Below are 10,941 nucleotides of genomic sequence, written 5' to 3' on the forward strand. Positions count from 1 at the left end.
ACAAGCCATGTAAAATCAGATAGGAAGGACTGGGGATGTAGCACAGTGGCAGAAAACTTGTCTACACATGAAGCCCTGAGTTCCATCCCCAGCACCACATTAAAAAGGAAAGAAAAAAAGCAGATAGGAATGTTAAACCAAAAACTATAATGAATTACTAAAAAACAAGGGTAGGCTAACATAAAAAAATGGAAGTGAGGTAGCAACTACTGCTGCTTTTACTAACAGGTAGCATCAAGGAAAATCATAAACAAACATCCCATTGGTGCTATCTATGCGAGAATAGCAGGAGCTATTGCAGGAAATTGGCCCAAATGCATCCCTCTTTAAAAAAAAGAAAAAACAAAAAACAGTTTTTAATTTACAGGAAAGGTCATTAAAACTTGTAGCCTGAAGAACTGAGTAAAGGAATAGAAGTTATCCCAAATCCCTCCCCACATCCCACCCATGTCATGTGTCTTCTAAGGGTGGATGCCCAACTGTGATTGGGTAAGGGGAACAAGGAACAAAGAAAACTTTATACCTGGAGAGGGAATAAGACTTATGAAGGCTATAGGCAGGAAACCCCTATTCAAAGTGTATGCTGAAGACTGAGTTTTAATCACATTAGAGATTATGTCCCCTTTTCCCCCAACTTCATGCTAATAAGTGTCAAGTAAAATTAGCATAATACACAATGGAAAGCTGAAGGAGACAGACCTCTCTAGGGAGCAGTGCCAAAGGATAAATTCAAAGCCAAGAAGGGACACAAAAATAATCTTTTCAATTTCCACAGTTACAGTTACCCAAGGTCAACTAGTACAAAAAGAGATAAACAATTCATGTTTTAAACTGCATGCCATTCTGAGTAGTGTGATGAAATATCATACTGTCTGTTCTGCCCAGGACTGGAATCATTCCTTTTTTCAGCACATCCACACAATATAGTCTACTGCTGGCAATTCACTTTGTAGCCCGTTTGATTAACAAAACAACTGTTTGTAATTGAAATGATTGGGTTCAAATAACCCTTATTTTACTTAAGAATGGCCCAAGGCCAAGAATAGAGAAGCTGTCAATTCACATATACCAAAGCAAAGTTGTAAAGTGCTTCCTTCAAGTAAAAAGACTACCTGGCATTATTTAAATTACAAAGAATTCAGAATATTATATAAATTTAGTTGATAGAGCAGTGGAAGCATTTGAAAGGACTGACTCCAATTCTGAAGGAAGTTCTGCTTGTGGGTGACATGTTGAAAGGAAAGCCCTGTGACTTACAACATACCCTTGACTTCACTGGCCCAAAGTCCTCAGCCCACATATAGCACCAACTTGTATAGGAGGAACAGAGACAACTACAATAGACTCCATCTTTCCCGAAAGACCTCAGGGATTCCAAATAAGAGGACCCAGAAAGAAGCTTCTCAATTCTTTTCTTTGCTTTTTTTTTCTTTCTTTTTAAAATTTGCTTATTTTCTTTTTATGGCATTTTTAAATTATTCTTTTTATTGTATTTTGTTAAAACCTTTTTATATTTCTACTTCTTGTTCCTCTCTTTACATTTACCTAATTTTATTTGCATGTTTTTTTCTTTATGTTGTAGCAAGTTTTTTTTTTTTTTTATATATAATCAGGTATTTTTACCTATTCCTCTTTTTTTTCCTCTTCCTAACATTCTTTTCCTTTTTCTTCTTTTTCTTTTATTTAACTTTGCCTCTTTTTTCTCTTTTTCCCTTTCCCAGGCCCCCTCATTGACTTCATTCTATTTATTTTTGCTCTGGGGGGTCTCAAGAACTATTTGCCCAGGCAAATATGAGAAGAGAAATTAATGGAGACTAAAAGAACAATACCAAGGATCAATGAAACAGGAGTTGGTTCTTGGAAAGATAAACAACAAGGATCGACAAACCCTTAGCCAAATTAACCAAAAGACTGACAGAGAAAACCCAAATTAATAAAATTAGAGGCAAAAAAAAGGGGGAGATATTACAATAGATACCTCTCATATATAGTGGATCATTAAGGAACATTTTTGAAAACTTACATTCCAATAAACTGGAAAATTTAGAAAAAAATGGATAAATATCTAGATACATATGACCTACCAAAGTTGAGCAAGATGACATAAACAAACTAAACAGATCTTAAAAAGAGCAATGAAATTGAAAAACTAATAAAAATTCAATAATGAAATGCCCATGACTGCACAGATACACTATTGAATTCTATCAAGACCTTTAAAAAAAAATTAACAGCAGTGCGCCTCAAACTACTCCATAAAATAGAAAGGAAAGGGTCCCTTCCAATCTCATTCTAGGATGCCAGGAATATGCTGACACTAAAACCATATGAAGATATAACAAAGAAAAAAAACTATATGGCAATTTCCTTCACGAACGTATATGTAAAAGTCCATAGCAAGCGAGGAATGGGTTCATGGTTTGAGGCCAGCCTGGGCAAATAGTTTGTGAGACCCCCATCTCCTTGTTTTTTTTTTGGTGGGACTGGGGTTTTAACTCAGGACTTTGTGCTTGCAAATCCCTATCTCTTAAGCCATACCTCGAGGCCATGAGACCCCATCTCCAAAATAATCAGAGCAAAAATAAATAGACTAGAGGTCTATTTATTATTTATTTACTATTATCTACTCAAGCAGTAGTTCCCTTGCTCAGCAAACATGAAGCCTTGAGTTCAAGCCCCAGTTCCACCAGAAATAAAAAATTCACAGCAAAGTACCTGCAAATGGAATTCAATGACACAAATTACAAAGACCAAGCATATGATGTTCATTTCCTTATGGGAATGCAAGGATGGTTCAACATATACCAATCAATAAATGTAACACAGTACAAAAATAGAATCAAGGACAAAAAAAAAATCACATGATCTTCTCAAAAGAGGCAGAAAAGGCCTTGACAAAATTAAATACCATGAAAAAAACCTGAAGAAACTAGGAAAAGGATCATAACTCAACCTAGTAAAGGCTATAAACAACAAACCTATGGCCAACATAATACAAAATTAGGAAAACAATACCATTCATAATGGCCTCAAAAGAAAGAAAAAAATTCAGAATAAACCTAATAAAGGAAGCAAAAGACCTCTACAATGAAAACTATAAAACACTGAAGCAAAAAATTCAAGACACTAGAACAAGCAAGTACCTCCTATGTTCATTAATTGTCAGAATTAATATTGTGAAAATTGCCATACTACCCAAAGCAATCTGGAGATTCAATGCAATCCCTATCAAAATTCCAATGACATTCTTCACAGAAATAGAAAAAACAATCCTAAAAGTCATATGGAATTAAAATACACCAAACAGCCACAGCAACCCTTAGCAAAAAGAGCAATGCTACCTGACTTCATACTATACTACAAAGTCATAGTTAAAAAAAAATATTGTGGTACTGAAACAATGACACATAGACAAATGGAACACATTAGAGGACCCAGAAATAAACCCAGGTAGCTACAGCCATTTGTTTCTCACACATGTATGTTGGGAGAAAAGCCAGCCTCTTCAAAAATGGTGCTGGGAAAATTGGGCATGCACATGTAGAAGACTGAAATTAGACTCCTAATTAGACTCACCTCGCCCACTTAACAAGTGGTATTGGGAAAAATGGGTGTCTGCAGAAGACTGAAATTAAATACCTATCTCTCACTATGTACAAAAATCAATTCAAAATCGATCAAAGTCCTTAATGTAAGACCAAAAACTTTGAAACTACTAGAGGAAAAAATAGAGAAAACACTTCAAGATATTGGCACAGGCAATGACTTTCTAATTAGGATTCTAATAGCTCAGGAAATAAAAGCAAGAACTGACAAACAGAAGTGTATCAAATTTAAAACCTTCTGCACAGCAAAGGAAACACAGAGTGGAGATAGCTCACAGAATGGGAGAAAATCACTGTCAGCTATTCCTTTGAAAGGAGATTAATATCTAGAATATATAAATAATCAATTCAAAATCGATCAAAAACCAAAGGAACCAATAATCACCAAAGGAACAAATAATCTAATCAACAGATGGGCAAATGAACTAAACCGACAGTTTTCAAAAGAAGTACAAATACGCCAAGTGCCAGTGGTTCACACTAGTAAATCCTACCTACTTGAGAGGCTGAGATCTGGAGGATCATGGTTTGAAGCAAGCCCAGGCAAAAAAGTGCCTGAGACTCCATGTCAAGCAATAGCTAGGCATGGTGATGCAGTCTGTCATCCCAGCTACTTGGGAGGCTAAGATTGAGAGGACTGCAATTCCAGACTGGCCCAGGCAAAAAAGTGCATGAGACCCCATCTCAGCAGAAAAAGCTGAGTATGGCATCAAGTGCCTGTCATCACAGATATGGTGAAAAATTTTAAATAGAAGGAGCACCATCCAGGCTGGCCTGTGCAAAAAGTGAGACCCTATCTCCAAAACAACCAGAGCAAAAAGGGCTGGAGGCATGACTCAAGTGGAGAGCACCTGCCTAGCAAGCGCAAAGCCCTGAGTTGAAATCCCAGTACCTCCTAAAACAAAAACAAATAAAACATAAGTGACCTATAAATGCATGGGAAAAAAAATGGTCAGTATCTTTAGCCAACAGAAAATTGAAAATCATAACTATAATGAGATTTTATCTGATCTCAGTCAGAATGGCTATCATCAAGAAAACAAGGCAGTCATGGGGTATACCCTGGTAATCAACGAGGTAAACAGGATGAGGCAGGAGGATCATGAGTTTGAGAACAGCCTAGGCTATAATTTTGCCAGGTGCTGGTGACTCACGCCTATAATCCTAGCTATTTAGGAGGCTGAGATCTTGAGGACCCTGGTTTGAGGCCAGTCTGGGCAAAAAGCTAGGGACCCCATCTCAAAAAGCAAGCCAGGTGTTGTGTATACCTGCAACCTCAGGTACATGGAAGGTATAAGGTATAGAGATCTTGGCCCTATGCTGCCCCAGAAAACACCCTATTCAAAAAATAACTAAAGTAAAAAGGGCTGGGATGATGCTCAAGTGGTAAGGCCCTGAGTTCAAACCCCAAACTGCACAAAAGAAATAAAGAAAAATATTAACAAATTGAATTCAACATTGTATAAAAAGAATATACACCACAAACAAAGTGGGGTATGCACCCTTGAATACTAAGATAACAACAGTCAAACAGTATCTTCAAATGAACCCATCAGTGATTTTAAAAAAACAAACAAAAATACCTAGCAAAAATAAAATGGTGTCAAACACTGCTCCCAAAAAATACTACTAGCATGTAGTCGGTGTAATTTCAAACAAACACTGAAAAAATGGTAAAGTTTTAAGCTTTATGTAGATTTCATCAAGTATTCTGCCTTCCTAAAGATTGAAAGTTTAAAATCTTGAATGTTCTACACAGTTGTCTACAGGAGTGTTCAACTAATAAAGTCCTGTCCTGGACCTAAATGATTGCTAAAATGTTGTTATGTCTGAACAATCTCATTTCCTATAGATGCTTCCAAAGCAAAGGAAATTGTTCCAAAGCAACAAGTGGAGACTCAAATCCCTTGAAATTGAGTTGGGATTGAGTGAGGGGTTTCCCCTCAGTTTCAAGCACCTTATGGAACACTCATTATTTGCTCGAGGTTGCTTTCACTGCTACCTGCTTACTTTCTTTTCCTCTGGAGTATAGTCTAATTCTCTTTGACTCAAGTGCTTACTATAGTCTTCCCTCAAGAAATTACAGTAATCCAAATAACTGCTAGTCATTAACAGACAGGCATTTATGTTTTCTTCTTTTTCATTAACTTTTCTTTTTTAAATTCATCTTCAATATTTACAAAAATAGCCCATGCTAGAAGTTCATATGTCACAAAAATTTAAGAAATGCATGATAAACATAATCACTAAACTTAAAATAATAGTTACCTGTGGGGACAAGGGAAGAGAGAGATGCAATCAGGGATGGCCACACAGAGAACTTCAATTATAATGGTAATGCTTTGTTTTTATTCTGGGTGGTGAGAACAGAAGTTCATTGTATTATTCTTTATAATGTTTGTATCTGTCTTAAATATATCATAATATATAAAGCTCCCCCCAAAGATAACGTTAATCTTACATTCCTTCATCATCTTCCCACACACAACAAAAAGATGACATTATACTTTTCTGAAAATTACTTTTTTCATATAACAATCCATCACATGCTTTACAGCAGTCAAAATATTCAATATTGCTAATTCAAGTTCATTCTAACATTGTCCTAGTGATGGACACACAGGTGTTTCCAGTTGTTTGTCACAAAAACAAAGCAGCAACAGCATCCTTGTTCATGTGTCCTTCTATAGTGGTACTTTTATTTCTGTAGGCCAGATTCTTAAAAGTCAGATTATTGAGTTTCTGTATTTGGTCAAGTGATACCTGCTTTTTTTTTTCTCCCTAAGTATTGCCAAATTATTTTCCAAAGGACTGCAGCAATTCATACTCTCTTTGGCAACGCTTAAATGAAATATGGGCAGTTCTTAACCAAAATTTCTTTTAACCACCTAAGCATTCAACAACATTCTTTACTGTCTTCCTCATTATATAAATTAATTTTCACCATGAAATTTGAACAAATCTATCTTATTTCTTAGTAATCAACCTAGCGATCTACAAAATGTACCAAGTTCCCTAAAGATTACCTGTTACACACACACACACACACACACACACACACACACACAATTCGGCTTCAGGAAGGAATATTAAGTACTCTATACGCCACAGTCCTCCTTTGTGGTACATATGAAGGGGTTATAGGGGGAAAAAAGTTTCATCTAGACCATAATCAACACGTTAGAAACAGGTTAGTTTTATCAACACTTCTAAGTGTGGACATGAAAGGTAAAGCCAAGGAAATAAAAGTAGGCCCAAGGGGTTCAGGGGTGTTCCTAAGAAGCCCTGGAGAGATGTAATGTTTCATTTGGAGCAGTACGGTATTAATAAAAACTCAACTTGACAAGGAAAAACAGGAGAACAACCTTGACAGAATCCCTGCCTCCTAGCCTCACCAATGGAGGGACGGTGACAGGGAGACAGAATTATTCTCCAAAACTCTGAAGAGAGGGAAAAGAGAAACAGGAAACACAGGCAGGCTCCTCCTCCCACTGACAGACCACGCGATCCCGAAGTGTGTGGCCTAACGGCCACCTCTCAGGCTCAGCACTCACCACGACACATAAACTAGCGAGTTGCTGGACATTCATTACAAGATTCATCCTTTACCCACCTTGCCAGACCCCGCAAGCACGCAACTGTGCAAACGCCGCCATCTTAAGTGTCACAATAGCCCTGGTGCACAGGCCTGTGAAAGCCTGGGGTGGGCGTCACAGCTAAATAGGCCCGCGCCCAGCCGCGGAGCTCGGCTCAAATGGCTCCGCCAGCAACGTGACCCGCACTCCCTGCGGCCCCTCCCCCAGGCTTCCTCTCGCTGCCATTGCTTATTTCCTTTGATTTGTCTGCCTTCTTTCTCCTTTCTCTCTCTCTCTTTTTTTTTTTTTGCCTCCCCATTTCTTTTAACTTTGCTTCCTTCCCTCTACTTTGCCTCAAAAGTGTCTAACAAAGCTGTCATGCACTTCTGTTACCTCACTAAGCTATACAGTATAAACTAAGATGAGGACAGATTTTTCCCTGTTTTATAGATGAAAAAACCAAGACCCAAAAAAGTTACCCAATTTCCCAAAAGTTCCAACTGTTGTTAAGTGTCAAAGTGTACTAGAATCTAATTCTTTTCACTCGAGTAAGCACAGTGTTCCTGTAGTTCACAGTCTTCCTCAACTCATGGAAAAGATGGAAGAACAAGCCTGAAATGGAAGTATTTGGGCCAAACTGAATTCAAAGCAAACTGCCTAGCTGGGTGTAGTGGTGCAAGTCTGTATTCACAGCACAGCGGAGGTGGAAGCAGGAGAACTGGAAATTGGAGGCTACTTTGAGCTACATAGTGAGAACATGTTTCTAAAAACAGAGGGCGGAGATGTGGCTTAGTGATAGGGCACTTGCCTAGAACGCACAAAGCCCCCGGTTCAATGCACCACAAATGAAGAAGTTTCCTTGTTCAGTTCTGTAACAGGGTTTGCTTAAAGAGAGTGAGATGCTATAAACCAGCCTAAAAGTCCTTCCTCTCTCTCATTTTTCTTTCTTTTTTTTGGGTGGGGTGGGACTTGGGTTTTAACTCAGTGCATTTAGAAAGCAGGCACTCAACCACTTGACTCAGGCCTCCAGCCCGTTTTGTTTTCTTGATAATACCCCTTTTGATGGGGGGTGAAATGTAGTCTTAATGTAGTTTTTTTTTTTTTATGGTACTTAGGTTTGAACTCAGGGCCTCACTCATGCTTGCTAGGCAGGTGCTGTACCACTTGAGCTACTCCATCAGCCCTCAATGTAGTTTTGATTTGCATTTCCCTGATGACTAAAGATATTAAAACTTTTTTCATATATTTATTGGCCATTTGTATTTCTTCTGAGAACTATCTGTTCAGTTCATTAGCCTATTTAGAGATTTGATTATTTCTTCTTTTAATGTTTGATTTCTTTGAGTTCTACATATATTCTGGATGTTAATCTCCTGTCAAATGAATAGTTGACAAACATATTCTGCCATTTTGTATACTCTGTTCACTCTGTATTAAATGTTTCCACTGGTGGTCAGAAGTTTTTTAATTTGAAGAAAACTCACTTGTCAGTTCTTGCTATTATTACCTGAGCTATTGGAGTCCTATTCAGAAAGTCATTGCTTATACTTATAGCTTGAAACGTTTTCCTCTGGCAGTTTTAAAGTGTCAGATATTAAATTCAAGTCTTTGACCCATTTTGAACTGATATTTGTACAGAGTGTAATTTAGGGACCTAGTTTCAGTCTTCTACTGTGGATATGCAATTTTCCCACTGTTAACGGTGCTGGTTCAGTCTGTGATCAGAAGAGAAGAATCCATAGCAGGACATGTGGGTGTAAAGGGAGTTTATTAAAAGTTAGGGAAGGGAAATACAAAAGGAAACATGGTGAGGCCCAAGTGGAAGCCAAAAGCCAAGAGCATATGTTTCTGCTCTTCAGGTGCTTTTAAAACATACAATAACCTATGGGAAGGGGAGAACAAGGAGATTCCCACCCAATAATTAATGATTGGGTAGGGGCATGGGCAGTTCCCAGCCAGATGAAGGTGGTTCCTGAGCCAAAGCATGGTTAATCTAAGATGTAATATTTTTTTCATGAGTCCTAAATTTAGCCTCCCTCACCAGCACCATTTGTTGAAGAGGCTGTCTTTACAACATTTATTTTTGCCACTTTTGTTGAGAATCAAATGACTATAACTGTGTGAGTTTTCCAGCTTTCCATCGTTTTAAGTGTCTATTTTTGTGCTAGTACCATATAGTTTTGTTTTTGTTTTGGGATTTTTTTGGTGGTACTGGGGTTTGAACTCAATGCCTCACACTAGGCAGGCTCTCTGTTGCAGGAATCTCAAGCTGAGATACAGGACACTGAGGCAGTTTAGCAGGAAGTAAGGTTTTATTGTGCTGACACAGACTCAGTGGACTCGTGTCCAAAGGCTTTCCCCCTGCTACATTATCAGAACACAGACTTGTCTGTTTCTTTTCTGGTCCTCCTCCCTACTACATTATTCCCTCTTTTCATGTTCAGACCCACCTAGGGTCAAAGAGCATCATCTTGATTTAGGGGTTTGTATTTTTATAGCATCATTACATGGGCAGCTATTTTTCTCTCTGTAGTGGCCTCTATAATGGTCCTGATTGACCACAATACCAAGGGAACCAGGTAGGGTAACACCAAACATGCTCCCAAGATAAGACCCATCACTCCGCTTTTCATGACAAATGTAGCCTGTATTGTTTTTTTTTTTTTTTTTTTTTTACTCTGGGACTTTTAGTATTGCTTACCAGCAACCTTGCAAACCTCAGGAGTATATGAGCTGATATAACACCTGACCTGTTGGTGGGTGTATGATACAAAGTATGGCTGTCTGGAGGTCCCAACAACAGCTCTCTTATAACATTCAACACACAGGGAAACTTTGCAAGGGCCAACCCAAAAGGTAAGAATCTAAGTGTATAGAGGAGAGCAGGGGTGCGTCCCATAATCAAGCTTCTGCTGTGCATAGACTAGTCAGCTTCTGGAGTGACTAGAGCAGGGCTGTTGTCCCATTGCAGTGGGAATAGACAAAATAACAACAAAAGGGCCCCTCCAATGGGGATTTAATGGTTGCACATTTTATTCTTTTACCCAGAAAGTATCATATATAACAGTATATATATATATCTCTCTCCAAGAAAATGCATTGTTTTAAAAAAAGTTAAAACCACCATCTTTAAGTATCAAAGGACATGTTTAGAGCCAGTAAAAATAGTCACTTTGTCTCTATTTAAGTAGAAGACCCTGTCTGAAAAAATATGAATTTGTGTCTGGAAAGGCTTTAATGCCAGATAGTCACACATGTATAAGAACCATTTCCTCAATCCTCTCAGCCTTGGTTATTTTTGAGAGGTCTGGCATGAGTGACTCCATTTGAACTTTGACAGCATTTCCCCCTTGTCTCCAAAATGCTTGTCTCTGAGCAGCCTCCTATGAAGATCTTTCTCCCATCCAAATACTAACCAGGCCTGACCCTGCTTAGCTTCATGAGACCAGACGAGATCGAATGCATTCAGGGTGGTATGGCCATAGACTGAAGATATTTTTCGATTGGTCATTTTTTTCCTTTATCATGAAGATTTGTTCTTTCCTGGATATTGTTTGGTTGTTTGGTTTTGGTCCCACATTGGGGGGAGGGGATAATGAGCAGATCAGGTGGGAGTCAGTGCCAATTAGACCCTTTTGGCCAAATTTAAGCAACAAAGAGGCTTAGAAGGAGTGGCTCTTAGGCAGTGGGTTTCTAGACAAGGATAATACAAAACAAAATCCAACAAAAGCAGACGTCTAAAAAGTTAACCTGGTGGACAC

General features: G+C 38.4%; 1 long non-coding RNA gene across 2 annotated transcripts in view; it reads right to left on the reverse strand.

Annotated features, from left to right (window-relative positions):
- The window catches only part of LOC141419568 (uncharacterized), a 53,490-nt gene extending 46,175 nt beyond the window's left edge, over positions 1-7,315 (reverse strand). Inside the window, exons 1-2 of one of the 2 annotated variants that reach the window (XR_012444208.1) lie at positions 7,219-7,313; positions 5,874-5,958 (exon numbers count right to left, since the gene is read on the reverse strand). This is a non-coding gene — a long non-coding RNA (uncharacterized lncRNA). Of the gene's footprint in view, positions 1-5,873; positions 5,959-7,218 lie in introns of both variants that reach the window. The other variant, XR_012444207.1, reaches the window with a different exon arrangement.
- Between the last annotated feature and the right edge of the window lie 3,626 nt (positions 7,316-10,941).

Source organism: Castor canadensis, chromosome X, assembly GCF_047511655.1.
Source record: "Castor canadensis chromosome X, mCasCan1.hap1v2, whole genome shotgun sequence".
NCBI classification, from domain to species: domain Eukaryota; kingdom Metazoa; phylum Chordata; class Mammalia; order Rodentia; family Castoridae; genus Castor; species Castor canadensis.